General features: G+C 50.0%; 1 protein-coding gene across 1 annotated transcript in view; it reads right to left on the bottom strand.

The window, feature by feature from the left end:
• The window catches only part of LOC143784557 (beta-1,4-galactosyltransferase 1-like), a 570,011-nt gene that overhangs the window by 287,493 nt on the left and 256,222 nt on the right, over positions 1–26,296 (bottom strand). The window lies entirely within an intron of this gene.

The raw sequence follows: 26,296 nt of genomic DNA, 5'->3' as shown, positions 1-26,296 counted from the left end.
GCCTCGCAGTGTCGTCTAATGTAATCCCACCGCGGGCCTGGGATCCATGGCCAGGCGCAGTGCATATCCTCGCCTCTCACTCCCCTCCCTATGGCTTCTTCGTGTCACGGCTGTGGCATGCTATTAGGGATCAGCTGACACCGCACAGTCTGAAGAAGACGTAGGGAGATGAGTGAGAGGCGGAGGTTCAGATATGCACTGCGCATGTCCATGGATCTCAGGCCCCCAGTTGGATTAAATCAGAAGACACTACGAGGCGGGCTCTCGGCCAGTGCGGCCGCACAGGCGCAGCCAGACTAACACCAAATGATGTCAGAAGACGTGCAGCGCAAAATGTGTGCATGGCCAAGGGCTCACCTAACAGCGCAGGCTCCGGGACAGATTCAAACAACGCTGAGGAGGCGGCGCACGGTGCCAAGGGGGTAAGAATGACGGCTGTGCTGCGTCACATGACAGAGGAAAGTTCCACCTACCGGACGGTTTAACGGTGTGTGGGGACACATTTCATAAGTGTTAGGTTCAGCATGTGCAAGGAGCACCACGAAAAGAGGCACTTTTTCCCTTTGCATCATTACTGCTGCACAAGGTGGCTCCTTCAGTAACAAACACCTGGGGGGGGGGACAGGTTCCCTTAAATTTAACTTGTTGTGCCTGCGTGGCGGTCGCAGTACACGTTGCCGTATACACAGCAAGGGAACAGCTGGCGGTGCTGAACCCCACTAACACATTGGCGAGGTGTTTGGCTCTGTGCGGACAGCACTTCTGGACGGCAACTAGCGGTGTTGGAGCCCAGGGACAGGAGGAGGAGGAGGAGGTGGAGGAGATAGGAGGGATTGCCACACACACAGCTGGGGAACAGCTGACGTTACTGAACCCCAATAACAGAGGAGGGACTGTTGGGACTGTGCGGACAGCACTTCTGGACGGCAACTAGCGGTGTTGGAGCCCAGGGACAGGAGGAGGAGGAGGAGGTGGAGGAGATAGGAGGGATTGCCACAAACACAGCTGGGGAACAGCTGACATTACTGAACCCCAATAACAGAGGAGGGACTGTTGGGACTGTGCGGACAGCACTTCTGGACGGCAACTAGCGGTGTTGGAGCCCAGGGACAGGAGGAGGAGGAGGAGGTGGAGGAGATAGGAGGGATTGCCACACACACAGCTGGGGAACAGCTGACGTTACTGAACCCCACTAACAGAGGAGGGACTGTTGGGACTGTGCGGACAGCACTTCTGGACGGCAACTAGCGGTGTTGGAGCCCAGGGACAAGAGGAGGAGGAGGAGGTGGAGGAGATAGGAGGGATTGCCACACACACAGCTGGGGAACAGCTGACGTTACTGAACCCCACTAACCGAGGAGGGACTGTTGGGACTGTGCGGACAGCACTTCTGGACGGCAACTAGCGGTGTTGGAGCCCAGGGACAGGAGGAGGAGGAGGAGGTGGAGGAGATAGGAGGGATTGCCACACACACAGCAGGGGAACAGCTGACGTTACTGAACCCCACTAACAGAGGAGGGACTGTTGGGACTGTGCGGACAGCACTTCTGGACGGCAACTAGCGGTGTTGGAGCCCAGGGACAGGAGGAGGAGGAGGAGGTGGAGGAGATAGGAGGGATTGCCACACACACAGCTGGGGAACAGCTGACGTTACTGAACCCCACTAACAGAGAAAAGACTGTTGGGACTGTGCGGACAGCACTTCTGGACGGCAACTAGCGGTGTTGGAGCCCAGGGGGAGGAGGAGGAGGAGGTGGTGGAGGAGATAGGAGGGATTGCCACACACACAGCTGGGGAACAGCTGACGTTACTGAACCCCAATAACAGAGGAGGGACTGTTGGGACTGTGCGGACAGCACTTCTGGACGGCAACTAGCGGTGTTGGAGCCCAGGGACAGGAGGAGGAGGTGGAGGAGATAGGAGGGATTGCCACACACACAGCTGGGGAACAGCTGACGTTACTGAACCCCACTAACAGAGGAGGGACTGTTGGGACTGTGCGGACAGCACTTCTGGACGGCAACTAGCGGTGTTGGAGCCCAGGGACAGGAGGAGGAGGAGGAGGTGGAGGAGATAGGAGGGATTGCCACACACACAGCAGGGGAACAGCTGACGTTACTGAACCCCACTAACAGAGGAGGGACTGTTGGGACTGTGCGGACAGCACTTCTGGACGGCAACTAGCGTTGTTGGAGCCCAGGGACAGGAGGAGGAGGAGGTGGAGGAGATAGGAGGGATTGCCACACACACAGCTGGGGAACAGCTGACGTTACTGAACCCCACTAACAGAGGAGGCACTGTTGGGACTGTGCGGACAGCACTTCTGGACGGCAACTAGCGGTGTTGGAGCCCAGGGACAGGAGGAGGAGGAGGTGGAGTAGATAGGAGGGATTGCCACACACAGCTGGGGAACAGCTGACGTTACTGAACCCCACTAACAGAGGAGGGACTGTTGGGACTGTGCGGACAGCACTTCTGGACGGCAACTAGCGGTGTTGGAGCCCAGGTGGAGGAGGAGGAGGAGGTGGAGGAGATAGGAGGGATTGCCACACACACAGCTGGGGAACAGCTGACGTTACTGAACCCCACTAACAGAGGAGGGACTGTTGGGACTGTGCGGACAGCACTTCTGGACGGCAACTAGCGGTGTTGGAGCCCAGGGACAGGAGGAGGAGGAGGAGGTGGAGGAGATAGGAGGGATTGCCACACACACAGCTGGGGAACAGCTGACGTTACTGAACCCCACTAACAGAGGAGGGACTGTTGGGACTGTGCGGACAGCACTTCTGGACGGCAACTAGCGGTGTTGGAGCCCAGGGACAGGAGGAGGAGGAGGTGGAGGAGATTGGAGGGATTGCCACACACACAGCAGGGGAACAGCTGACGTTACTGAACCCCACTAACAGAGGAGGGACTGTTGGGACTGTGCGGACAGCACTTCTGGACGGCAACTAGCGGTGTTGGAGCCCAGGGACAGGAGGAGGAGGAGGTGGAGGAGATAGGAGGGATTGCCACACACACAGCTGGGGAACAGCTGACGTTACTGAACCCCAATAACAGAGGAGCGACTGTTGACTGTGCGTACAGCACTACCAGGCAACAACTAGCGGTGTTGGAGCCCAGGGACAGCAGGAGAAGCAGAGGAACACAATGTAGGCCGAAGCCTGATTGGAGAAAGTCGAAAGGGAACCTTTAACCCCCCCCAAGGCATTTGTAGCTGAAAGAGCCAGCTTGTGCAGCACAAAAGATGCAAAAGGAAAAGGTGGCTCTTTTCATTATGCTCCTTGCAAACACAGAACTAAACACTTATAAAATGTGTCCCCTGAAACCGTGAGACCGTCCCGGAGGTGGGACTTTCCTTCGTAATATGACGCAGCACAGCTGTCATTCCTACCCCCTTGGCGCCGTTCCCCGGATCCTCAGCGTTGTTTGATTCCGTCCCGGAGCCTGCGCTGTTATGTTATCCCTTGGCCAGGCACACTTAGCGCTGCCCATCTTCTGACATCATTTGGTGTCAGGCTGGCTGCGCCTGTGCGGCCGCGCTGGCCGAGAGCCCACCTCGCAGTGTCGTCTAATGTAATCCCACCGCGGGCCTGGGATCCGTGGCCATGCGCAGTGCATATCCTCGCCTCTCACTCCCCTCCCTACGGCTTCTTCAGACTGTGCGGCGTCACGGCCGTGGCATGCTATTAGGGATCAGCTGACGGCGCACAGTCTGAAGAAGGCGTAGGGAGATGAGTGAGAGGCGGAGGTTCAGATATGCACTGCGCATGTCCATGGATCTCAGGCCCCCAGTGGGATTAAATCAGAAGACAATGCGAGGCGGGCTCTAGGCCAGCGCGGCCGCACAGGCGCAGCCAGCCTGACACCAAATGATGTCAGAAGATGGGCAGCGCTGTGTGCCTGGCCAAGGGATAACATAACAGCGCAGGCTCCGGGACGGAATCAAACAACGCTGAGGAGCCGGGGCACGGCGCCAAGGGGGTAGGAATGACAGCTGTGCTGCGTCATATTACGAAGGAAAGTCCCACCTCCGGGACGGTCTCACGGTATCAGTGGACACATTTTATAAGTGTTAAGTTCTGCGTGTGCAAGGAGCTAAACAAAAATAGCTACCTTTTCCTTGTGCAGCATTACTGCTGCACAAGGTGGCTCTTTCAGTAACAAACGCCTTGGGGGGGGGGGACAGGTTCCCTTACATTTCAGTTGTTGTGTCAGTGTGGCGGTCGCAGGACACATTGCCAGCTACACAGCTGGGGATCAGCTGACGTTACTGAAACCCAATAACACTGGGTCGTATGTTTTGACTGTGCAGACGGCACTTCTGAGCCTCAACTGACGGTGTTGGAGCCCAGGAATTTAAGTTCAGGTGGTAGAAAGATGAACACAACAGGAGACCTGGATAACGTAGACAGTCACCTAATTATTTAATCAGGAAGAGGAGTGGCAAATTCCTTCGAGATCCAGGCCTTGTTCATTTTCAGGAAAGTAAGCCGGTCAACGTTATCGGAGGATAGTCGCATGCGACGGTCAGTTAGTACACCACCTGCAGCACTAAAGACGCGTTCCGATAATACACTAGCCGCAGGGCAAGCCAGCACCTCCAATGCATACTGGCTTAGCTCTGGCCATGTATCCAGCTTTGAGACCCAAAACTTGAAAGGGGAAGAGCCGTGTGGGAGTACAGCAAGAGGGCAAGACATGTAGTCTGTCACCATCTGACGGAACCGTTGCCTCCTGCTGACTGGAGCCGTCTGTGATGGTGTAGACTTTTGTGGCGGGCACAGAAAACTGTGCCACAGTTGTGCCATACTGGTCTTGCCTTGGGCAGAGGCACTGCTTCTGCTCCCTCTTTGTGCAGAGCCTCCACCACTGCCTGGACGCACTGAGCTGCTTTGTAATGCACTAGCAGCACTTCTCTCACTTGGAATGGAGAAGATGATGGAATTCACCAGTGTGTCTTGGTACTCCCGCATTTTTCGCTCCCGGTTCAACGGTGTGATGAGGCTTTCTACGTTGTCCCGGTAGCGAGGATCGAGGAGGGTGAACACCCAATAATCAGACATGTTGAGAATGTGGGCGATGCGGCGGTCGTTTCTCAGGCACTGCAGCATGTAATCCACCATGTGCTGCAGACTGCCAACTTACCAAGAAACGCTGTCCCCTGCTGGAGGCGTGATCTCTGCCCGCTCGTCATCACCCCACCCTCGCTGTACACACTGAGTACTGGACAATTGTGTAACTCCCTCCTCTGGACGGATGTCTTCCTCCTCCATTGACTCCTCCTCATCCTCCTCACAAACTGTCCCCTGCCTACGCGTTTGTGAGGAACCACGTGGCGCTGACTGTCCAGAAGATGATGGAAATGGTGAATCCTCATCCTCCACCTCTTCCACAACATCATCCCTTAGCGCTTGCAGTGATTTTTCAAGCAGGCAGATAAGGGGGACAGTCATGCTGACTAGTGCATCATCTGCACTCGCCATCCGCATGGAATAATCAAAGGGACGCAAAACCTGGCAGACGTCATTCATAGTGGCCCACTCTGTGGTTGTGAAGTCTGTACGGCACGGAGTGCGACTTCTTTGCGCCTGATGCAGCTGCTACTCCATTACAGCTTGCTGCTGGTCACACAACCGCTCCAACATATGTAACGTGGAATTCCACCTGGTAGGTAGGTCACATATGATGCGATGTTCCGGCAGGTGGTGTCGGCGCTGCAGAGCCGCAATGCGCGCTTTTGCCGTGCTGGAACGCCGCAAGTGAGCACACTCTAGGCAGACCTTGTGCAGCAGCGCATCAAGATCCGGATAGTCCCTCAAAAAACTCTGCACAACCAAATTGAGCACATGTGCCAGACATGGGATGTGAGTGAGGTTGCCGAGGCCCAGAGCTGCCACCAGATTTCGGCCATTATCACTCACTACCATGCCTGGCTGGAGATTCGCTGGCACAAACCACACATCGCTCTCCTGCTTGATGGCATTCCAGAGCTCCTGCGCTGTGTGGCTTCGATTCCCCAAAGAAATTAATTTCAAGACGGCCTGTTGACGTTTGGCCACGGCTGTGCTCATGTCGGTCGTAACAGGTAAACGTTCATCACGGGTCCATGTGGAGGTGGACTGTGACGGCTCCTGCAGCGATGATTCTGAGGAACTGGTGTAAGAGGAGGAGTCAATGCGTACAGAATGGATTCCTGCAATCCTTGGAGTGGGCAGGACACGTCCTGCGCCACTCGCACGATCTGTACCCGGCTCAACGACATTAACCCAATGGGCAGTGAGGGAAAGGTATCGCCCCTGTCCATGTTGACTGGTCCACGCATCGGTGGTGAGGTGGACCTTGCTACTGACGGCGTTCAGTAGCGCGTGTTTTATGTGTCCCTCCACATGCTTGTGCAGGGCAGGGACGGCTTGCCTGCTGAAGTAAAAGCGGCTGGGCACATTGTACTGTGGGACTGCCAATGACATCAAGTTACGGAAGCTGTCAGTCTCCACCAGCCTGAATGACAGCATTTCCAGTGACAGAAGTTTGGCAATGCCTGCAGTCAGAGCCTGTGCTCGTGGGTGGTTTGATGAGAAAGGCCGCCTTTTCTCCCATGCCTGTACTACCGATGGCTGTAGACTGGGCTGGGAGTGTGTGGATGACTGGGAAAGTGGTGCTGCCGGTGGAATTACAGCGGGTCTCTGGACAACAGGGCCAGAGGTTCTTCCACGGCGATCCTGGGAGGAAGCCGAACCAGCTGCGTGTGAGCTGGAGGAAGAGGCAACACGAACTGAAGAGGTGGTAGCTGCCGCTGTTGGTTGGCCTAGCTCTTCAGTGTGTTTTTCTAACTCCGCCGCGTGCCTGGTGCGCACATGTTTCCACATGTTGGAGGTATTGAGGTTGCTGACATTTTTCCCTCTTTTGACTTTGTGATGACACACCTTGCATTTGACATAGCAAATGTCATCTGCAACTGTGTCAAAAAAGGACCAGGCACTGCAAGTCTTGGGAGCGCCCTTTTTGGCTTTTGGAAGAGACATGCTCCTAACGGGTGCCAAAGCGGAGGCTGCAGGATCCGCAGTCTTCCCCCTCCCTCTCCATCTTTGGGCCGTACGGGGAATCTCTTCCTCAGAGCTGCTCCCACCACCTTCCTGTCCCTCACGCCAAGATGGGTCAAGGACCTCATCATCTACACTACCCTCTGCCCCCAACTGCTCCTCCTGGGTAGTCTCAGCAGCAGAGCACGCACCAGAAAGTGGCACCTGAGTGTCATCAGCGGATGCGGCCTGCGATGTGGTGAACGGAGGCACTGGCCCACCCGCCTCTTCAGAGGAAGAGAGAAAAAGCGGTTGGGCATCACTGCACCCTGCCTCTTTTTCCATTTCTCCAATGCTGCTTGGCTGGCCCCCTGTTTCCAAGCCAAGAGATGATTCAGAGAACAGAAGTAGAGACGGCTCCTGTCCTGGGATCTCTGTCTGCCTGGGCAATTTGGCAGGTGGTGAAGAGACAGATGGCTGCTCTCCAGTGCTCTGTGTCTGAGAGGATGTGGCACTAATTGAAGTTGATGCATTAGCTGCCATCCATCCGACAACGGCTTCAATTTGTTCTTCACGCAGCAGCGGTGTACGGTGCTCTGTGACAAAGCTGCGCATGAACGACTGTTCCCTGGTGAAAGTGGGTGCTGATGAGTCACCGGTGCCCGCAGCAGGCTCAGAATCCCCACGTCCTCTCCCTGCTCCGCGCCCACGCCCACGTGCCTTACTCACTGCCTTCTTCATCTTGGTTGACTGATAAAGATAAGCAGAAAAGTACTAACTGCTTTGTGTGCTTATTCCTGAAGAGCTCCTAACAGGTATAAGAAACACTAATTTTCTAAAGTGTGGACTAGACTTTAATATGAGCTAATGTGGCCTACACAAATGTAAAGTGGTGTCACTGGTGTGTTTGGTGAACTTTATTATTTATTTATTTTTTGGGGGCTGAACTGACAACAGAGAGAGTTGCAGTCACACGGAGACCGTGCAGACAGCCGTAAACGGCGCTGCAAGGCCCAAAAACCCTCCTCTACGTTATCCTATGTAGTGTTTTTCCACAAGTTAGCTGGAGACAGGTGGAAAGACACTAATAGGAATTTTTTGAAAAAAGGTGCAGCAGCCTGCACTACTTAAAACAAAAGGAAAATTGATTTTACGGTATGACGCAGTGAAGAACCCTGAGCTGGAGACAACCAGGCTATGGCTGCTCATAGACTAAAGGGCGAGCTGCAGTCACACGGAGACCGTGCAGACAGCCGTAAACGGCGCTGCAAAGCCCAAAAACCCTCCTCTACGTTATCCTATGTAGTGTTTTTCCACAAGTTAGCTGGAGACGGGTGGAAAGTCACTAATAGGAATTATTAGAAAAAATGTGCAGCAGCCTGCACTACTTAAAACAAAAGGAAAATTGATTTTACGGTATGACACAGTGAACAACCCTGAGCTGGATACAACCAGGCTATGGCTGCTCACAGACTACAGGGCGAGCTGCAGTCACACGGAGACCATGCAGACAGCCGTAAACGGCACTGCAAGGCCCAAAAACCCTCCTCTAAGTTATCCTATGTAGTGCTTTTCCACAAGTTAGCTGGAGACGGGTGGAAAGACACTAATTGGAATTTTTTGAAAAAATGTGCAGCAGCCTGCACTACTTCAAAAAAAAAAAAAAAAAAAAAAAAACAAAGAACAGTATGAGGCAATGAACCACCCTCCCTGAACTGAATACAACCAGCTATGGATGGCCTATGGCTGCACTCAGACTAGAGAGTGGGCTGCACTCACACACACACACACAGAGACCTTGCAGATCGCTGTGAAAACAGCGCTACAAGGCAAAAGCAAGGTGATTAGTAGGTGAACACAGCGGTTGCTAAATTAGCCTTGGAAAAGAACAATTAAGCAAATCGCTATCTCAAAACTGGCCCTCAGTCAGCAAACAGCGTCCTGTCACTAACTGAATTCACAGCAGAGTGAGCGCAAAATGGCGCCAGCGACTTTTAAACTGCATCATGGCATCATTTCAGCAGCCAATCACAGCCTTGCCAGTAGTTTCATGCCCTCCATGCTAAACAGGATGTGCCCACACTTGGAATCATTCTCATTGGCTGATTTCGTACAAATTTGTGCAGTTTGAATCCTGGGAACTTCCGATTCCGGTATCCGATACGCGGCAAGTATCGGATCTCGGTATCGGAATTCCGATACCGCTCAGTATCGGCCGATACCCGATACTTGCGGTATCGGAATGCTCAACACTACTCATGATACACCACCATTATCATTGCTGAAGTGCCAAAAATATTTTGGTGGCAACGCAAATATTTTCCCGCACTTTTACCAAATGTTACCGATTTTTACCGATTTGATAAAATTTTGCTCAGGTTTCCAATCACAAATCCGAATGTGTCATATTCGTGCCAAATTTATGTTTGACGATCATTTTCTGAACAAATTCGCTCATCACTATCTGTCAGTCAAAAACAGGAGTGGGTGATAAATGCTTAAGCGGTGACATGTTTCTACTATACTTTTCCTCTGATTGCTCCACTCCTGGTTTTGGCTAACAAATACTGAGATAAAAAACTGACCAAATACTGAATGTGTGCATGGGGCCATAAGGTTAATCTGCAGGTAAATTGCATTAAAATCATATTAGGCTGTCAATCTGGGGACTAAAGGGGTAACATCTCTCATTGTGGAGAGCGACATGCCCAACATGACAGTGTAAGAAGACTTATAGGCCGTGCAATGCTCCTCATGAAAATTTGAAATGCAAATTAATATTTTTCTGTAGACTATCACCTACATCTCCAGTTAGGTGTTTCTTAGGCCGGGGTCACACTTGCAAGTGGGATGCAAGAAACTCGCGCGAGTCTCTCGCATCAATACCAGTCGAAATACATGCAGGGAAAATAAAAAGAAGTATTTATTTCCATTTTCCAATTAGGGTTAGGGTTGGGGCTAAAGTTAGTGTTGGGGCTCAAGTTAGAGTTAGGGTTGGGGATAAAGTTAGGGTTAGGGTTGGGGCTAAAGTTAGGGTTAGGGTTGGGTCTAAAGTTAGGGTTAGGGTTGAGGCTAAAGTTAGGGTTGGGGCTAAAGTTAGGGTTGGGGCTAAAGTTGGGGTTAGGGTTTGGATTACGTTTACGGTTGGGTTAGGGGTGTGTCTGGGTTAGGGTTATGGTTAGGGTTGGGATTAGGGTTAGGGGTGTGTTGGGGTTAGGGGTGTGTTGGGGTTTGGACTTGGGTTAGGGGTGGTTAGGGTTGGGATTAGGGTTGTGTTGGGGTTAGGGGTGTGTTGGGGTTAGGGTTGGGATTAGGGTTAGGGGTGTGTTGGGGTTAGGGTTGGAGTTAGAATTGGGAGGTTTCCACTGTTTAGGAACACCAGGGGCTCTGCAATCGCAACATGATGTCAGATCTCAATCCATACAATTCTGCGTTGAAAAACTAAAAAGGTGCTCCTTCCCTTTCGAGCTCTGCTGTGCGCCCAAACAGTGGTTTACCCCCACATATGGGGTATCAGTGTACTCAGGACAAATTGTGCAACAACTTTTTGGGTTCAATCTCTCCTGTTACCCTGGGAAAATACAAAACTGAGGGCTGAAAAATAAATTTTGTGGAAATTTTTTATTTTTTATTTTTATGGCTCTGCGTTATAAATTTTAGTGAAACACTTAGGGTTCAAAGTTCTCACAACACATCTAGATAAGTTCCTTGGGATTCTAGTTTCCAATATGGGGTCACTTGCAGGGGGTTTCTACTGTTTAGGTACATCAGGGGCTCTGCAAACGCAACGTGATGCCGGCAGACCATTCCATCAAAGTCTGCATTCCAAAATGCCATTTCTTCCTTTCTGAGCTCTGCCATGCACTCAAATAGTAGTTTTATCCTACATATAGGGTATCAGCGTACTCAGAACAAATTGCACAACAACTTTTGGGGTCCAATTTCTCCAGATACCCTTGGGAAAATACAAACTTGGGGCTGAAAGATCATTTTTGTTGAAAAAAATGATTTTTTAATTTTCACGGCTCTACAATATAAACTTCTGTGAAGCACTTGGGGGTTCAAAGTGCTCACCACACATCTAGATAAGTTCCTTAGGGGGTCTACTTTCCAAAAACGGGGTCACATTTGGGGGGTTTCTACTGTTTAGGCACATCAGGGGCTCTCCAAATGAGACATGGCGTCCTATCTCAATTCCATCCAATTTTGCATTGAAAAGTCAAATGGCGCTCCTTCCCTTCCGAGGTCTGCCATGCGCACAAACAGTGGTTTACCCCCACATATGGGGTATCAGCATACTCAGGACAAATTGTACAACAACATTTGTGGTCCAATTTCTCCTGTTACCCTTGGAAAAATAAAAAATTGGGGGCGAAAAATCATTTTTGTGAAAAAAATTAGATTTTTTATTTTTACGGCTCTACATTATAAACTTCTGTAAAGCACTTAGGGGCTCAAAGTGCTCAAAACACATCTAAAAAAGTTCCTTAGGGGGTCTAATTTCCAAAATGGTGTCACTTTTGGGGGGTTTCCACCGTTTAGGCACATCAGGGGCTCTCCAAACGCGACATGGCATCCTATCTCAATTCCAGCCAATTTTGCATTGAAAAGTCAAATTGCGCTCCTTCCCTTCCGAGCTCTGCCATGTGCCCAAACAGTGGTTTACCCCCACATATGGGGTATTGGCGCACTCAAGACAAATTGTACAACAACTTTTTGGGTCCAATTTCTCCTGTTACCCTTGGTAAAATAAAACAAATTGGATCTGAAGTAAATTTTTTGTGAAAAAAAAGTTAAATGTTTTTGTTTTTTTACAGGAAAGAAATATATATTGGTACCGTGTTAGCCAGTGGATAGAAAAATATTTAGAATTGAGAGTCCTCAGTGGTTGATACCTTTTAATGGCTAACTGAAAAGATGGTAACAAATTGCAAGCTTTCGAGACTACATACGTCTCTTCATCAGGCAAAGACTAAAACAAATTCTGAAGAATCACATATTTATGCACAACATAGTATAGAAAAAAAAAAAAAAAAAAAGGGAGAGGGGAAAAAAACCATTGATAAGCCAGGTGACATGAAGCAGAATTACCATGGGTGATAAACAGTTAGGTCCATAAATATTGGGCCAATTCACACCCCAATAACAGAGGAGGGACTGTTGGGACTGTGCGGACAGCACTTCTGGACGGCAACTAGCGGTGTTGGAGCCCAGGGACAGGAGGAGGAGGAGGAGGTGGAGGAGATAGGAGGGATTGCCACACACAGCTGGGGAACAGCTGACGTTACTGAACCCCAATAACAGAGGAGGGACTGTTGGGACTGTGCGGACAGCACTTCTGGACGGCAACTAGCGGTGTTGGAGCCCAGGGACTGGAGGAGGAGGAGGAGGTGGAGGAGATAGGAGGGATTGCCACACACACAGCTGGGGAACAGCTGACGTTACTGAACCCCACTAACAGAGGAGGGACTGTTGGGACTGTGCGGACAGCACTTCTGGACGGCAACTAGCGGTGTTGGAGCCCAGGGAAAAGAGGAGGAGGAGGAGGTGGAGGAGATAGGAGGGATTGCCACACACACAGCTGGGGAACAGCTGACGTTACTGAACCCCACTAACAGAGGAGGGACTGTTGGGACTGTGCGGACAGCACTTCTGGACGGCAATTAGCGGTGTTGGAGCCCAGGGACAGGAGGAGGAGGAGGAGGTGGAGGAGATAGGAGGGATTGCCACACACACAGCAGGGGAACAGCTGACGTTACTGAACCCCACTAACAGAGGAGGGACTGTTGGGACTGTGCGGACAGCACTTCTGGACGGCAACTAGCGGTGTTGGAGCCCAGGGACAGGAGGAGGAGGAGGAGGTGGAGGAGATAGGAGGGATTGCCACACACACAGCTGGGGAACAGCTGACGTTACTGAACCCCACTAACAGAGAAAAGACTGTTGGGACTGTGCGGACAGCACTTCTGGACGGCAACTAGCGGTGTTGGAGCCCAGGGGGAGGAGGAGGAGGAGGTGGTGGAGGAGATAGGAGGGATTGCCACACACACAGCTGGGGAACAGCTGACGTTACTGAACCCCAATATCAGAGGAGGGACTGTTGGGACTGTGCGGACAGCACTTCTGGACGGCAACTAGCGGTGTTGGAGCCCAGGGACAGGAGGAGGAGGTGGAGGAGATAGGAGGGATTGCCACACACACAGCTGGGGAACAGCTGACGTAACTGAACCCCACTAACAGAGGAGGGACTGTTGGGACTGTGCGGACAGCACTTCTGGACGGCAACTAGCGGTGTTGGAGCCCAGGGACAGGAGGAGGAGGTGGAGGAGATAGGAGGGATTGCCACACACACAGCAGGGGAACAGCTGACGTTACTGAACCCCACTAACAGAGGAGGGACTGTTAGGACTGTGCGGACAGCACTTCTGGACGGCAACTAGCGGTGTTGGAGCCCAGGGACAGGAGGAGGAGGAGGAGGTGGAGGAGATAGGAGGGATTGCCACACACACAGCAGGGGAACAGCTGACGTTACTGAACCCCACTAACAGAGGAGGGACTGTTGGGACTGTGCGGACAGCACTTCTGGACGGCAACTAGCGTTGTTGGAGCCCAGGGACAGGAGGAGGAGGAGGTGGAGGAGATAGGAGGGATTGCCACACACACAGCTGGGGAACAGCTGACGTTACTGAACCCCACTAACAGAGGAGGCACTGTTGGGACTGTGCGGACAGCACTTCTGGACGGCAACTAGCGGTGTTGGAGCCCAGGGACAGGAGGAGGAGGAGGTGGAGTAGATAGGAGGGATTGCCACACACAGCTGGGGAACAGCTGACGTTACTGAACCCCACTAACAGAGGAGGGACTGTTGGGACTGTGCGGACAGCACTTCTGGACGGCAACTAGCGGTGTTGGAGCCCACGGGGAGGAGGAGGAGGAGGTGGAGGAGATAGGAGGGATTGCCACACACACAGCTGGGGAACAGCTGACGTTACTGAACCCCACTAACAGAGGAGGGACTGTTGGGACTGTGCGGACAGCACTTCTGGACGGCAACTAGCGGTGTTGGAGCCCAGGGGGAGGAGGAGGAAGAGGTGGAGGAGATAGGAGGGATTGCCACACACACAGCTGGGGAACAGCTGACGTTACTGAACCCCACTAACAGAGGAGGGACTGTTGGGACTGTGCGGACAGCACTTCTGGACGGCAACTAGCGGTGTTGGAGCCCAGGGACAGGAGGAGGAGGAGGTGGAGGAGATTGGAGGGATTGCCACACACACAGCAGGGGAACAGCTGACGTTACTGAACCCCACTAACAGAGGAGGGACTGTTGGGACTGTGCGGACAGCACTTCTGGACGGCAACTAGCGGTGTTGGAGCCCAGGGAAAGGAGGAGGAGGAGGTGGAGGAGATAGGAGGGATTGCCACACACACAGCTGGGGAACAGCTGATGTTACTGAACCCCAATAACAGAGGAGCGACTGTTGACTGTGCGTACAGCACTACCAGGCAACAACTAGCGGTGTTGGAGCCCAGGGACAGCAGGAGAAGCAGAGGAACACAATGTAGGCCGAAGCCTGATTGGAGAAAGGGAACCTTTAACCCCCCCCCAAGGCGTTTGTAGCTGAAAGAGCCAGCTTGTGCAGCACAAAAGATGCAAAAGGAAAAGGTGGCTCTTTTCATTATGCTCCTTGCAAACACAGAACTAAACACTTATAAAATGTGTCCCCTGAAACCGTGAGACCGTCCCGGAGGTGGGACTTTCCTTCGTAATATGACGCAGCACAGCTGTCATTCCTACCCCCTTGGCGCCGTTCCCCGGATCCTCAGCGTTGTTTGATTCCGTCCCGGAGCCTGCGCTGTTATGTTATCCCTTGGCCAGGCACACTTAGCGCTGCCCATCTTCTGACATCATTTGGTGTCAGGCTGGCTGCGCCTGTGCGGCCGCGCTGGCCGAGAGCCCGCCTCGCAGTGTCGTCTAATGTAATCCCACCGCGGGCCTGGGATCCGTGGCCATGCGCAGTGCATATCCTCGCCTCTCACTCCCCTCCCTACGGCTTCTTCAGACTGTGCGGCGTCACGGCCGTGGCATGCTATTAGGGATCAGCTGACGGCGCACAGTCTGAAGAAGGCGTAGGGAGATGAGTGAGAGGCGGAGGTTCAGATATGCACTGCGCATGTCCATGGATCTCAGGCCCCCAGTGGGATTAAATCAGAAGACAATGCGAGGCGGGCTCTAGGCCAGCGCGGCCGCACAGGCGCAGCCAGCCTGACACCAAATGATGTCAGAAGATGGGCAGCGCTAAGTGTGCCTGGCCAAGGGATAACATAACAGCGCAGGCTCCGGGACGGAATCAAACAACGCTGAGGAGCCGGGGCACGGCGCCAAGGGGGTAGGAATGACAGCTGTGCTGCGTCATATTACGAAGGAAAGTCCCACCTCCGGGACGGTCTCACGGTATCAGTGGACACATTTTATAAGTGTTAAGTTCTGCGTGTGCAAGGAGCTAAACAAAAATAGCTACCTTTTCCTTGTGCAGCATTACTGCTGCACAAGGTGGCTCTTTCAGTAACAAACGCCTTGGGGGGGGGACAGGTTCCCTTACATTTCAGTTGTTGTGTCAGCGTGGCGGTCGCAGGACACATTGCCAGCTACACAGCTGGGGATCAGCTGACGTTACTGAAACCCAATAACACTGGGTCGTATGTTTTGACTGTGCAGACGGCACTTCTGAGCCTCAACTGACGGTGTTGGAGCCCAGGAATTTAAGTTCAGGTGGTAGAAAGATGAACACAACAGGAGACCTGGATAACGTAGACAGTCACCTAATTATTTAATCAGGAAGAGGAGTGGCAAATTCCTTCGAGATCCAGGCCTTGTTCATTTTCAGGAAAGTAAGCCGGTCAACGTTATCGGAGGATAGTCGCATGCGACGGTCAGTTAGTACACCACCTGCAGCACTAAAGACGCGTTCCGATAATACACTAGCCGCAGGGCAAGCCAGCACCTCCAATGCATACTGGCTTAGCTCTGGCCATGTATCCAGCTTTGAGACCCAAAACTTGAAAGGGGAAGAGCCATGTGGGAGTACAGCAAGAGGGCAAGACATGTAGTCTGTCACCATCTGACGGAACCGTTGCCTCCTGCTGACTGGAGCCGTCTGTGATGGTGTAGACTTTTGTGGCGGGCACAGAAAACTGTGCCACAGTTGTGCCATACTGGTCTTGCCTTGGGCAGAGGCACTGCTTCTGCTCCCTCTTTGTGCAGAGCCTCCACCACTGCCTGGATGCACTGAGCTGCTTTGTAATGCACTAGCAGCACTTCTCTCACTTGGAATGGAGAAGATGATGGAATTCACCAGTGTGTCTTGGTACTCCCACATTTTTCGCTCCCGGTTCAACGGTGTGATGAGGCTTTCTACGTTGTCCCGGTAGCGAGGATCGAGGAGGGTGAACACCCAATAATCAGACATGGTGAGAATGTGGGCGATGCGGCGGTCGTTTCTCAGGCACTGCAGCATGTAATCCACCATGTGCTGCAGACTGCCAACTGCCCAAGAAACGCTGTCCCCTGCTGGAGGCGTGATCTCTGCCCGCTCGTCATCACCCCACCCTCGCTGTACACACTGAGTACTGGACAATTGTGTAACTCCCTCCTCTGGACGGATGTCTTCCTCCTCCATTGACTCCTCCTCATCCTCCTCACAAACTGTCCCCTGCCTACGCGTTTGTGAGGAACCACGTGGCGCTGACTGTCCAGAAGATGATGGAAATGGTGAATCCTCATCCTCCACCTCTTCCACAACATCATCCCTTAGCGCTTGCAGTGATTTTTCAAGCAGGCAGATAAGGGGGACAGTCATGCTGACTAGTGCATCATCTGCACTCGCCATCCGCATGGAATAATCAAAGGGACGCAAAACCTGGCAGACGTCATTCATAGTGGCCCACTCTGTGGTTGTGAAGTCTGTATGGCACGGAGTGCGACTTCTTTGCGCCTGATGCAGCTGCTACTCCATTACAGCTTGCTGCTGGTCACACAACCGCTCCAACATATGTAACGTGGAATTCCACCTGGTAGGTAGGTCACATATGATGCGATGTTCCGGCAGGTGGTGTCGGCGCTGCAGAGCCGCAATGCGCGCTTTTGCCGTGCTGGAACGCCGCAAGTGAGCACACTCTAGGCAGACCTTGTGCAGCAGCGCATCAAGATCCGGATAGTCCCTCAAAAAACTCTGCACAACCAAATTGAGCACATGTGCCAGACATGGGATGTGAGTGAGGTTGCCGAGGCCCAGAGCTGCCACCAGATTTCGGCCATTATCACTCACTACCATGCCTGGCTGGAGATTCGCTGGCACAAACCACACATCGCTCTCCTGCTTGATGGCATTCCAGAGCTCCTGCGCTGTGTGGCTTCGATTCCCCAAAGAAATTAATTTCAAGACGGCCTGTTGACGTTTGGCCACGGCTGTGCTCATGTCGGTCGTAACAGGTAAACGTTCATCACGGGTCCATGTGGAGGTGGACTGTGACGGCTCCTGCAGCGATGATTCTGAGGAACTGGTGTAAGAGGAGGAGTCAATGCGTACAGAATGGATTCCTGCAATCCTTGGAGTGGGCAGGACACGTCCTGCGCCACTCGCACGATCTGTACCCGGCTCAACGACATTAACCCAATGGGCAGTGAGGGAAAGGTATCGCCCCTGTCCATGTTGACTGGTCCACGCATCGGTGGTGAGGTGGACCTTGCTACTGACGGCGTTCAGTAGCGCGTGTTTTATGTGTCCCTCCACATGCTTGTGCAGGGCAGGGACGGCTTGCCTGCTGAAGTAAAAGCGGCTGGGCACATTGTACTGTGGGACTGCCAATGACATCAAGTTACGGAAGCTGTCAGTCTCCACCAGCCTGAATGACAGCATTTCCAGTGACAGAAGTTTGGCAATGCCTGCAGTCAGAGCCTGTGCTCGTGGGTGGTTTGATGAGAAAGGCCGCCTTTTCTCCCATGCCTGTACTACCGATGGCTGTAGACTGGGCTGGGAGTGTGTGGATGACTGGGAAAGTGGTGCTGCCGGTGGAATTACAGCGGGTCTCTGGACAACAGGGCCAGAGGTTCTTCCACGGCGATCCTGGGAGGAAGCCGAACCAGCTGCGTGTGAGCTGGAGGAAGAGGCAACACGAACTGAAGAGGTGGTAGCTGCCGCTGTTGGTTGGCCTAGCTCTTCAGTGTGTTTTTCTAACTCCGCCGCGTGCCTGGTGCGCACATGTTTCCACATGTTGGAGGTATTGAGGTTGCTGACATTTTTCCCTCTTTTGACTTTGTGATGACACACCTTGCATTTGACATAGCAAATGTCATCTGCAACTGTGTCAAAAAAGGACCAGGCACTGCAAGTCTTGGGAGCGCCCTTTTTGGCTTTTGGAAGAGACATGCTCCTAACGGGTGCCAAAGCGGAGGCTGCAGGATCCGCAGTCTTCCCCCTCCCTCTCCATCTTTGGGCCGTACGGGGAATCTCTTCCTCAGAGCTGCTCCCACCACCTTCCTGTCCCTCACGCCAAGATGGGTCAAGGACCTCATCATCTACACTACCCTCTGCCCCCAACTGCTCCTCCTGGGTAGTCTCAGCAGCAGAGCACGCACCAGAAAGTGGCACCTGAGTGTCATCAGCGGATGCGGCCTGCGATGTGGTGAACGGAGGCACTGGCCCACCCGCCTCTTCAGAGGAAGAGAGAAAAAGCGGTTGGGCATCACTGCACCCTGCCTCTTTTTCCATTTCTCCAATGCTGCTTGGCTGGCCCCCTGTTTCCAAGCCAAGAGATGATTCAGAGAACAGAAGTAGAGACGGCTCCTGTCCTGGGATCTCTGTCTGCCTGGGCAATTTGGCAGGTGGTGAAGAGACAGATGGCTGCTCTCCAGTGCTCTGTGTCTGAGAGGATGTGGCACTAATTGAAGTCGATGCATTAGCTGCCATCCATCCGACAACGGCTTCAATTTGTTCTTCACGCAGCAGCGGTGTACGGTGCTCTGTGACAAAGCTGCGCATGAACGACTGTTCCCTGGTGAAAGTGGGTGCTGATGAGTCACCGGTGCCCGCAGCAGGCTCAGAATCCCCACGTCCTCTCCCTGCTCCGCGCCCACGCCCACGTGCCTTACTCACTGCCTTCTTCATCTTGGTTGACTGATAAAGATAAGCAGAAAAGTACTAACTGCTTTGTGTGCTTATTCCTGAAGAGCTCCTAACAGGTATAAGAAACACTAATTTTCTAAAGTGTGGACTAGACTTTAATATGAGCTAATGTGGCCTACACAAATGTAAAGTGGTGTCACTGGTGTGTTTGGTGAACTTTATTATTTATTTATTTTTTGGGGGCTGAACTGACAACAGAGAGAGTTGCAGTCACACGGAGACCGTGCAGACAGCCGTAAACGGCGCTGCTAGGCCCAAAAACCCTCCTCTAAGTTATCCTATGTAGTGCTTTTCCACAAGTTAGCTGGAGACGGGTGGAAAGACACTAATTGGAATTTTTTGAAAAAATGTGCAGCAGCCTGCACTACTTCAAAAAAAAAAACAAAAAAAAAAACAAAGAACAGTATGAGGCAATGAACCACCCTCCCTGAACTGAATACAACCAGCTATGGATGGCCTATGGCTGCACTCAGACTAGAGAGTGGGCTGCACTCACACACACACACACACACAGAGACCTTGCAGATCGCTGTGAAAACAGCGCTACAAGGCAAAAGCAAGGTGATTAGTAGGTGAACACAGCGGTTGCTAAATTAGCCTTGGAAAAGAACAATTAAGCAAATCGCTATCTCAAAACTGGCCCTCAGTCAGCAAACAGCGTCCTGTCACTAACTGAATTCACAGCAGAGTGAGCGCAAAATGGCGCCAGCGACTTTTAAACTGCATCATGACATCATTTCAGCAGCCAATCACAGCCTTGCCAGTAGTTTCATGCCCTCCATGCTAAACAGGATGTGCCCACACTTGGAATCATTCTCATTGGCTGATTTCGTACAAATTTGTGCAGTTTGAATCCTGGGAACTTCCGATTCCGGTATCCGATACGCGGCAAGTATCGGATCTCGGTATCGGAATTCCGATACCGCTAAGTATCGGCCGATACCCGATACTTGCGGTATCGGAATGCTCAACACTACTCATGATACACCACCATTATCATTGCTGAAGTGCCAAAAATATTTTGGTGGCAACGCAAATATTTTCCCGCACTTTTACCAAATGTTACCGATTTTTACCGATTTGATAAAATTTTGCTCAGGTTTCCAATCACAAATCCGAATGTGTCATATTCGTGCCAAATTTATGTTTGACGATCATTTTCTGAACAAATTCGCTCATCACTATCTGTCAGTCAAAAACAGGAGTGGGTGATAAATGCTTAAGCGGTGACATGTTTCTACTATACTTTTCCTCTGATTGCTCCACTCCTGGTTTTGGCTAACAAATACTGAGATAAAAAACTGACCAAATACTGAATGTGTGCATGGGGCCATAAGGTTAATCTGCAGGTAAATTGCATTAAAATCATATTAGGCTGTCAATCTGGGGACTAAAGGGGTAACATCTCTCATTGTGGAGAGCGACATGCCCAACATGACAGTGTAAGAAGACTTATAGGCCGTGCAATGCTCCTCATGAAAATTTGAAATGCAAATTAATATTTTTCTGTAGACTATCACCTACATCTCCAGTTAGGTGTTTCTTAGGCCGGGGTCACACTTGCAAGTGGGATGCAAGAAACTCGCGCGAGTCTCTCGCATCAATACCAGTCGAAATACATGCAGGGAAAATAAAAAGAAGTATTTATTTCCATTTTCCAATTAGGGTTAGGGTTGGGGCTAAAGTTAGTGTTGGGGCTCAAGTTAGAGTTAGGGTTGGGGCTAAAGTTAGGGTTAGGGTTGGGGCTAAAGTTAGGGTTAGGGTTGGGTCTAAAGTTAGGGTTAGGGTTGAGGCTAAAGTTAGGGTTGGGGCTAAAGTTAGGGTTGGGGCTAAAGTTGGGGTTAGGGTTTGGATTACGTTTACGGTTGGGTTAGGGGTGTGTCTGGGTTAGGGTTATGGTTAGGGTTGGGATTAGGGTTAGGGGTGTGTTGGGGTTAGGGGTGTGTTGGGGTTTGGACTTGGGTTAGGGGTGGTTAGGGTTGGGACTAGGGAGTGTGTTGGGGTTAGGGGTGTGTTGGGGTTAGGGTTGGGATTAGGGTTAGGGGTGTGTTGGGGTTAGGGTTGGAGTTAGAATTGGGAGGTTTCCACTGTTTAGGAACACCAGGGGCTCTGAAAACGCAACATGATGTCAGATCTCAATCCATACAATTCTGCGTTGAAAAACTAAAAAGGTGCTCCTTCCCTTTCGAGCTCTGCTGTGCGCCCAAACAGTGGTTTACCCCCACATATGGGGTATCAGTGTACTCAGGACAAATTGTGCAACAACTTTTTGGGTTCAATCTCTCCTGTTACCCTGGGAAAATACAAAACTGAGGGCTGAAAAATAAATTTTGTGGAAATTTTTTATTTTTTATTTTTATGGCTCTGCGTTATAAACTTTAGTGAAACACTTAGGGTTCAAAGTTCTCACAACACATCTAGATAAGTTCCTTGGGATTCTAGTTTCCAATATGGGGTCACTTGCGGGGGGTTTCTACTGTTTAGGTACATCAGGGGCTCTGCAAACGCAACGTGATGCCGGCAGACCATTCCATCAAAGTCTGCATTCCAAAATGCCATTTCTTCCTTTCTGAGCTCTGCCATGCACTCAAATAGTAGTTTTATCCTACATATAGGGTATCAGCGTACTCAGAACAAATTGCACAACAACTTTTGGGGTCCAATTTCTCCAGATACCCTTGGGAAAATACAAACTTGGGGCTGAAAGATCATTTTTGTTGAAAAAAATGATTTTTTAATTTTCACGGCTCTACAATATAAACTTCTGTGAAGCACTTGGGGGTTCAAAGTGCTCACCACACATCTAGATAAGTTCCTTAGGGGGTCTACTTTCCAAAAACGGGGTCACATTTGGGGGGTTTCTACTGTTTAGGCACATCAGGGGCTCTCCAAATGAGACATGGCGTCCTATCTCAATTCCATCCAATTTTGCATTGAAAAGTCAAATGGCGCTCCTTCCCTTCCGAGGTCTGCCATGCGCACAAACAGTGGTTTACCCCCACATATGGGGTATCAGCATACTCAGGACAAATTGTACAACAACATTTGTGGTCCAATTTCTCCTGTTACCCTTGGAAAAATAAAAAATTGGGGGCGAAAAATCATTTTTGTGAAAAAAATTAGATTTTTTATTTTTACGGCTCTACATTATAAACTTCTGTAAAGCACTTAGGGGCTCAAAGTGCTCAAAACACATCTAAATAAGTTCCTTAGGGGGTCTAATTTCCAAAATGGTGTCACTTTTGGGGGGTTTCCACCGTTTAGGCACATCAGGGGCTCTCCAAACGCGACATGGCATCCTATCTCAATTCCAGCCAATTTTGCATTGAAAAGTCAAATTGCGCTCCTTCCCTTCCGAGCTCTGCCATGTGCCCAAACAGTGGTTTACCCCCACATATGGGGTATTGGCGCACTCAAGACAAATTGTACAACAACTTTTTGGGTCCAATTTCTCCTGTTACCCTTGGTAAAATAAAACAAATTGGATCTGAAGTAAATTTTTTGTGAAAAAAAAGTTAAATGTTTTTGTTTTTTTACAGGAAAGAAATATATATTGGTACCGTGTTAGCCAGTGGATAGAAAAATATTTAGAATTGAGAGTCCTCAGTGGTTGATACCTTTTAATGGCTAACTGAAAAGATGGTAACAAATTGCAAGCTTTCGAGACTACATACGTCTCTTCATCAGGCAAAGACTAAAACAAATTCTGAAGAATCACATATTTATGCACAACATAGTATAGAAAAAAAAAAAAAAAAAAGGGAGAGGGGAAAAAACCATTGATAAGCTAGGTGACATGAAGCAGAATTACCATGGGTGATAAACAGTTACGTCCATAAATATTGGGCCAATTCTTAGATAAGGATTGTTTTATTGTCCTGTGATTAGGGTCTCTGTTTGATGACCCCACATGGTCTGATGGGCAAGTTCCTTAGTTGTAGTTAGTTGATGTAAAAAGACATAAATCCATGTGACACATTCATTCCTGCATTTAGAGTGTCAAAGGTCGTCATCAGTTTATATTCCCAGACTCTCCTGTCTTTTTGCAATTTGAAGTTACCCTTTAACACAAGTAATTTCATGTCCATAATGTTATGATTTGGGAGACAGAAATGTATTGCCACAGGTATATCCATTCTTTTTTCTCTTATTGTATGGCAATGAGAGTTCATCCTTGTTCTCAGTTTCTGCCCTGTCTCCCCTACATACAGACCCCCAGTTGGACATTTAGTACAAATAATTAGGTACACCACATTAGAAGTGACGCAGCTGAATGTACCTGGTATCTTGTAGTCCTGATGTGAATTGGGGATCTTTATCTTGTCCGTGGTCATTATAAATGGACAGGTTTTACATTTTTTCTAGTTGCAAGGAAAGCTACCTGCAGCTGTTGGAGAGGACAGGGAGCTCTTGACAATGATGCTTCTTAGATTTGGGGGCTGCCTAAAACACAGTAGTGGGGGGTCTGGAAAAATTGCTTGTAATCGGGCATCTTTTTTCATTAAAGGTTGTAATTTCCATGCAGCTCCCCTTAGCGCCTCCAGATTTGGATTGTAGGTAACTACTAAAGGTACCCGGTTATTTTCTTCTTTAGTTTTGTAATGTAGCAGGTGATTCCTTGATATTCTGGTGGCTCTTGTGATCTGATTTTCAATTGTTCTTGGATGGTAGCCCTGATTCAAAAAGGTCTTTCTGAGGCGACCAAGGTGTTCATCCCTATCCATTGGGTTGGAACATATACGATTGTATCTGATGGCTTGGCTGTAGACAATGGAGTTTTTTATGTGTTTTGGATGGAAACTGTCCCATTTAAGGTATGTTGGACGGTCGATTGGCTTCTGATACAGTGATGTCTCTATTGTATTGTTTTGCAGCTTAATGATGATGTCCAAAAAGTTAATTTCAGTGCAGGAGTAGTTGAGTGTCAAGTTGATGGTAGGATGAAATTGGTTAAACTGTTCATGGAACGACTTTAGCTGTGGTTCAGACTCCGTCCAGATGATTAAAATGTCATCAATGTAGCGGTAGTACGCCAGAGGCCTGATGGGACATGAGGACAAAAAGTCGCTTTCAAGCTTGGCCAAGAAAAGATTTGCATACTGTGGGGCCATTTTACTTCCCATTGCTGTGCCAGTCTCCTGTAGATAGATCTTCTTGTCAAACTCAAAGTAATTGTGGGTGAGGATGAATTTTATAAGTTTTACCACAGAATTTGCATCAGTCCCTGTGTTTTCCAGGAAGAATTTGCAGGCATTTAATCCATCCTGGTGTGGGATATTGGAGTACAAAGATTCCACATCCATGATGGCCAGGATGGTTCCTGATGGTAGAGGACCTATTGCTGATAGTTTATTCAATAGGTCAGTTGTGTCCTGAACAAAGCTGGGTGTGTCCTTTACCAAGGGTTTAAGAACATCCTCTACCCATCCAGATACCTGCTCAGTAAGGGTGCCCACACATGAAATAATTGGTCTTCCTGGGTTTCCAGATTTGTGGATTTTGGGAAGCATGTAGAATGTCCCTGTTCTTGGACTTTCTGGTATCAGGTCATTGGCTCTTATGGATTCGTCGGGCAGACAAGATACTAACTTGTTTAGTTCTTGTAATAGTCCTGTGTAGGATCCGACTCAAACTTTTTGTAGTAGCGTGTGTCCATAAGTTGTCTGTTTGCTTCCCTCATATAGTCTGATGTGTTCATCATGACTATTGCACCACCCTTGTCAGCAGGTTTGATGATGATTTCTTTGTTGGTTTTCAGAGACTGTATGGCCTTTCTCTCCTGGGCACTGATGTTGGATGCTTGTGTCCTGTTAGTGTCTATGATGGTGGATTTTATCAAATGTCTGAAGGAGTCTATATAGTTATCCAAATAAGGTGTCCAGTCTGACGTCTTCTTTGTTGTTAGGATCCCTTTTCCTTCAGTCCAGATGGGTTCTGAATCTTCTGTATCACTGAAATATTCCCTCAGAACCAGGTACATTCAGCTGCATCACTTCTAATGTGGTGTACCTAATTATTTGTACTAAATGTCCAACTGGGGGTCTGTATGTAGGGGAGACAGGGCAGAAACTGAGAACAAGGATGAACTCTCATTGCCATACAATAAGAGAAAAAAGAATGGATATACCTGTGGCAATACATTTCTGTCTCCCAAATCATAACATTATGGACATGAAATTACTTGTGTTAAAGGGTAACTTCAAATCGCAAAAAGACAGGAGAGTCTGGGAACATAAACTGATGACGACCTTTGACACTCTAAATGCAGGAATGAATGTGTCACACGGATTTACGTCTTTTTACATCAACTAACTACAACTAAGGAACTTGCCCATCAGACCATGTGGGGTCATCAAACAGAGACCCTAATCACAGGACAATAAAACAATCCTTATCTAAGAATTGTCCCAATATTTATGGACGTAACTGTTTATCACCCATGGTAATTCTGCTTCATGTCACCTGGCTTATCCATGGTTTTTTTCCCCTCTCCCTTTTTTTTTTTTTTTCTATACTATGTTGTGCATAAATATGTGATTCTTCAGAATTTGTTTTAGTCTTTGCCTGATGAAGAGACGTATGTAGTCTCGAAATTTTGCAATTTGTTACCATCTTTTCAGTTAGCCATTAAAGGGAACCTGTCACCTCGTTTTTTCGGTATGAGATAAAAATACTGTTAAATAGGGCCTGAGCTGTGCATTACAATAGTGTAGTTTGTGGACCCCGATTCCCTACCTATGCTGCCGAAATACGTTACCAAAGTAGTCGTTTTCACCTGTCAATCAGGCTGGTCAGGTCGGATGGGCGTGGTGTCTTCCCCCAGATCTTGCGTAGTTTTCCGTTGGTGGCGTAGTGGTGTGCGCATGTCCAAGGTCCCGAATCCTGCACAGGGGTGTGAAAATAGCAGCGATGTCCGTTATTCCATTGGTGGTCGGTGGGCGCGGCCATCTTGCTTTGGCCGCGCGTGCGCAGAAGCGGCGCTCTGCTGGCCGCGGCTTCAGGAAAATGGCCGCGGGCATCCGCGCGTGCGCAGATGGCTATCGCGGCGGCCATTTTCGTGAAGCCGAGATGCGAACTCGGCTTCACGAA

This window comes from Ranitomeya variabilis, chromosome 1 (assembly GCF_051348905.1).
Source record: "Ranitomeya variabilis isolate aRanVar5 chromosome 1, aRanVar5.hap1, whole genome shotgun sequence".
NCBI lineage: Eukaryota > Metazoa > Chordata > Amphibia > Anura > Dendrobatidae > Ranitomeya > Ranitomeya variabilis.
This window is presented reverse-complemented; position numbering and strand designations above follow the sequence as displayed.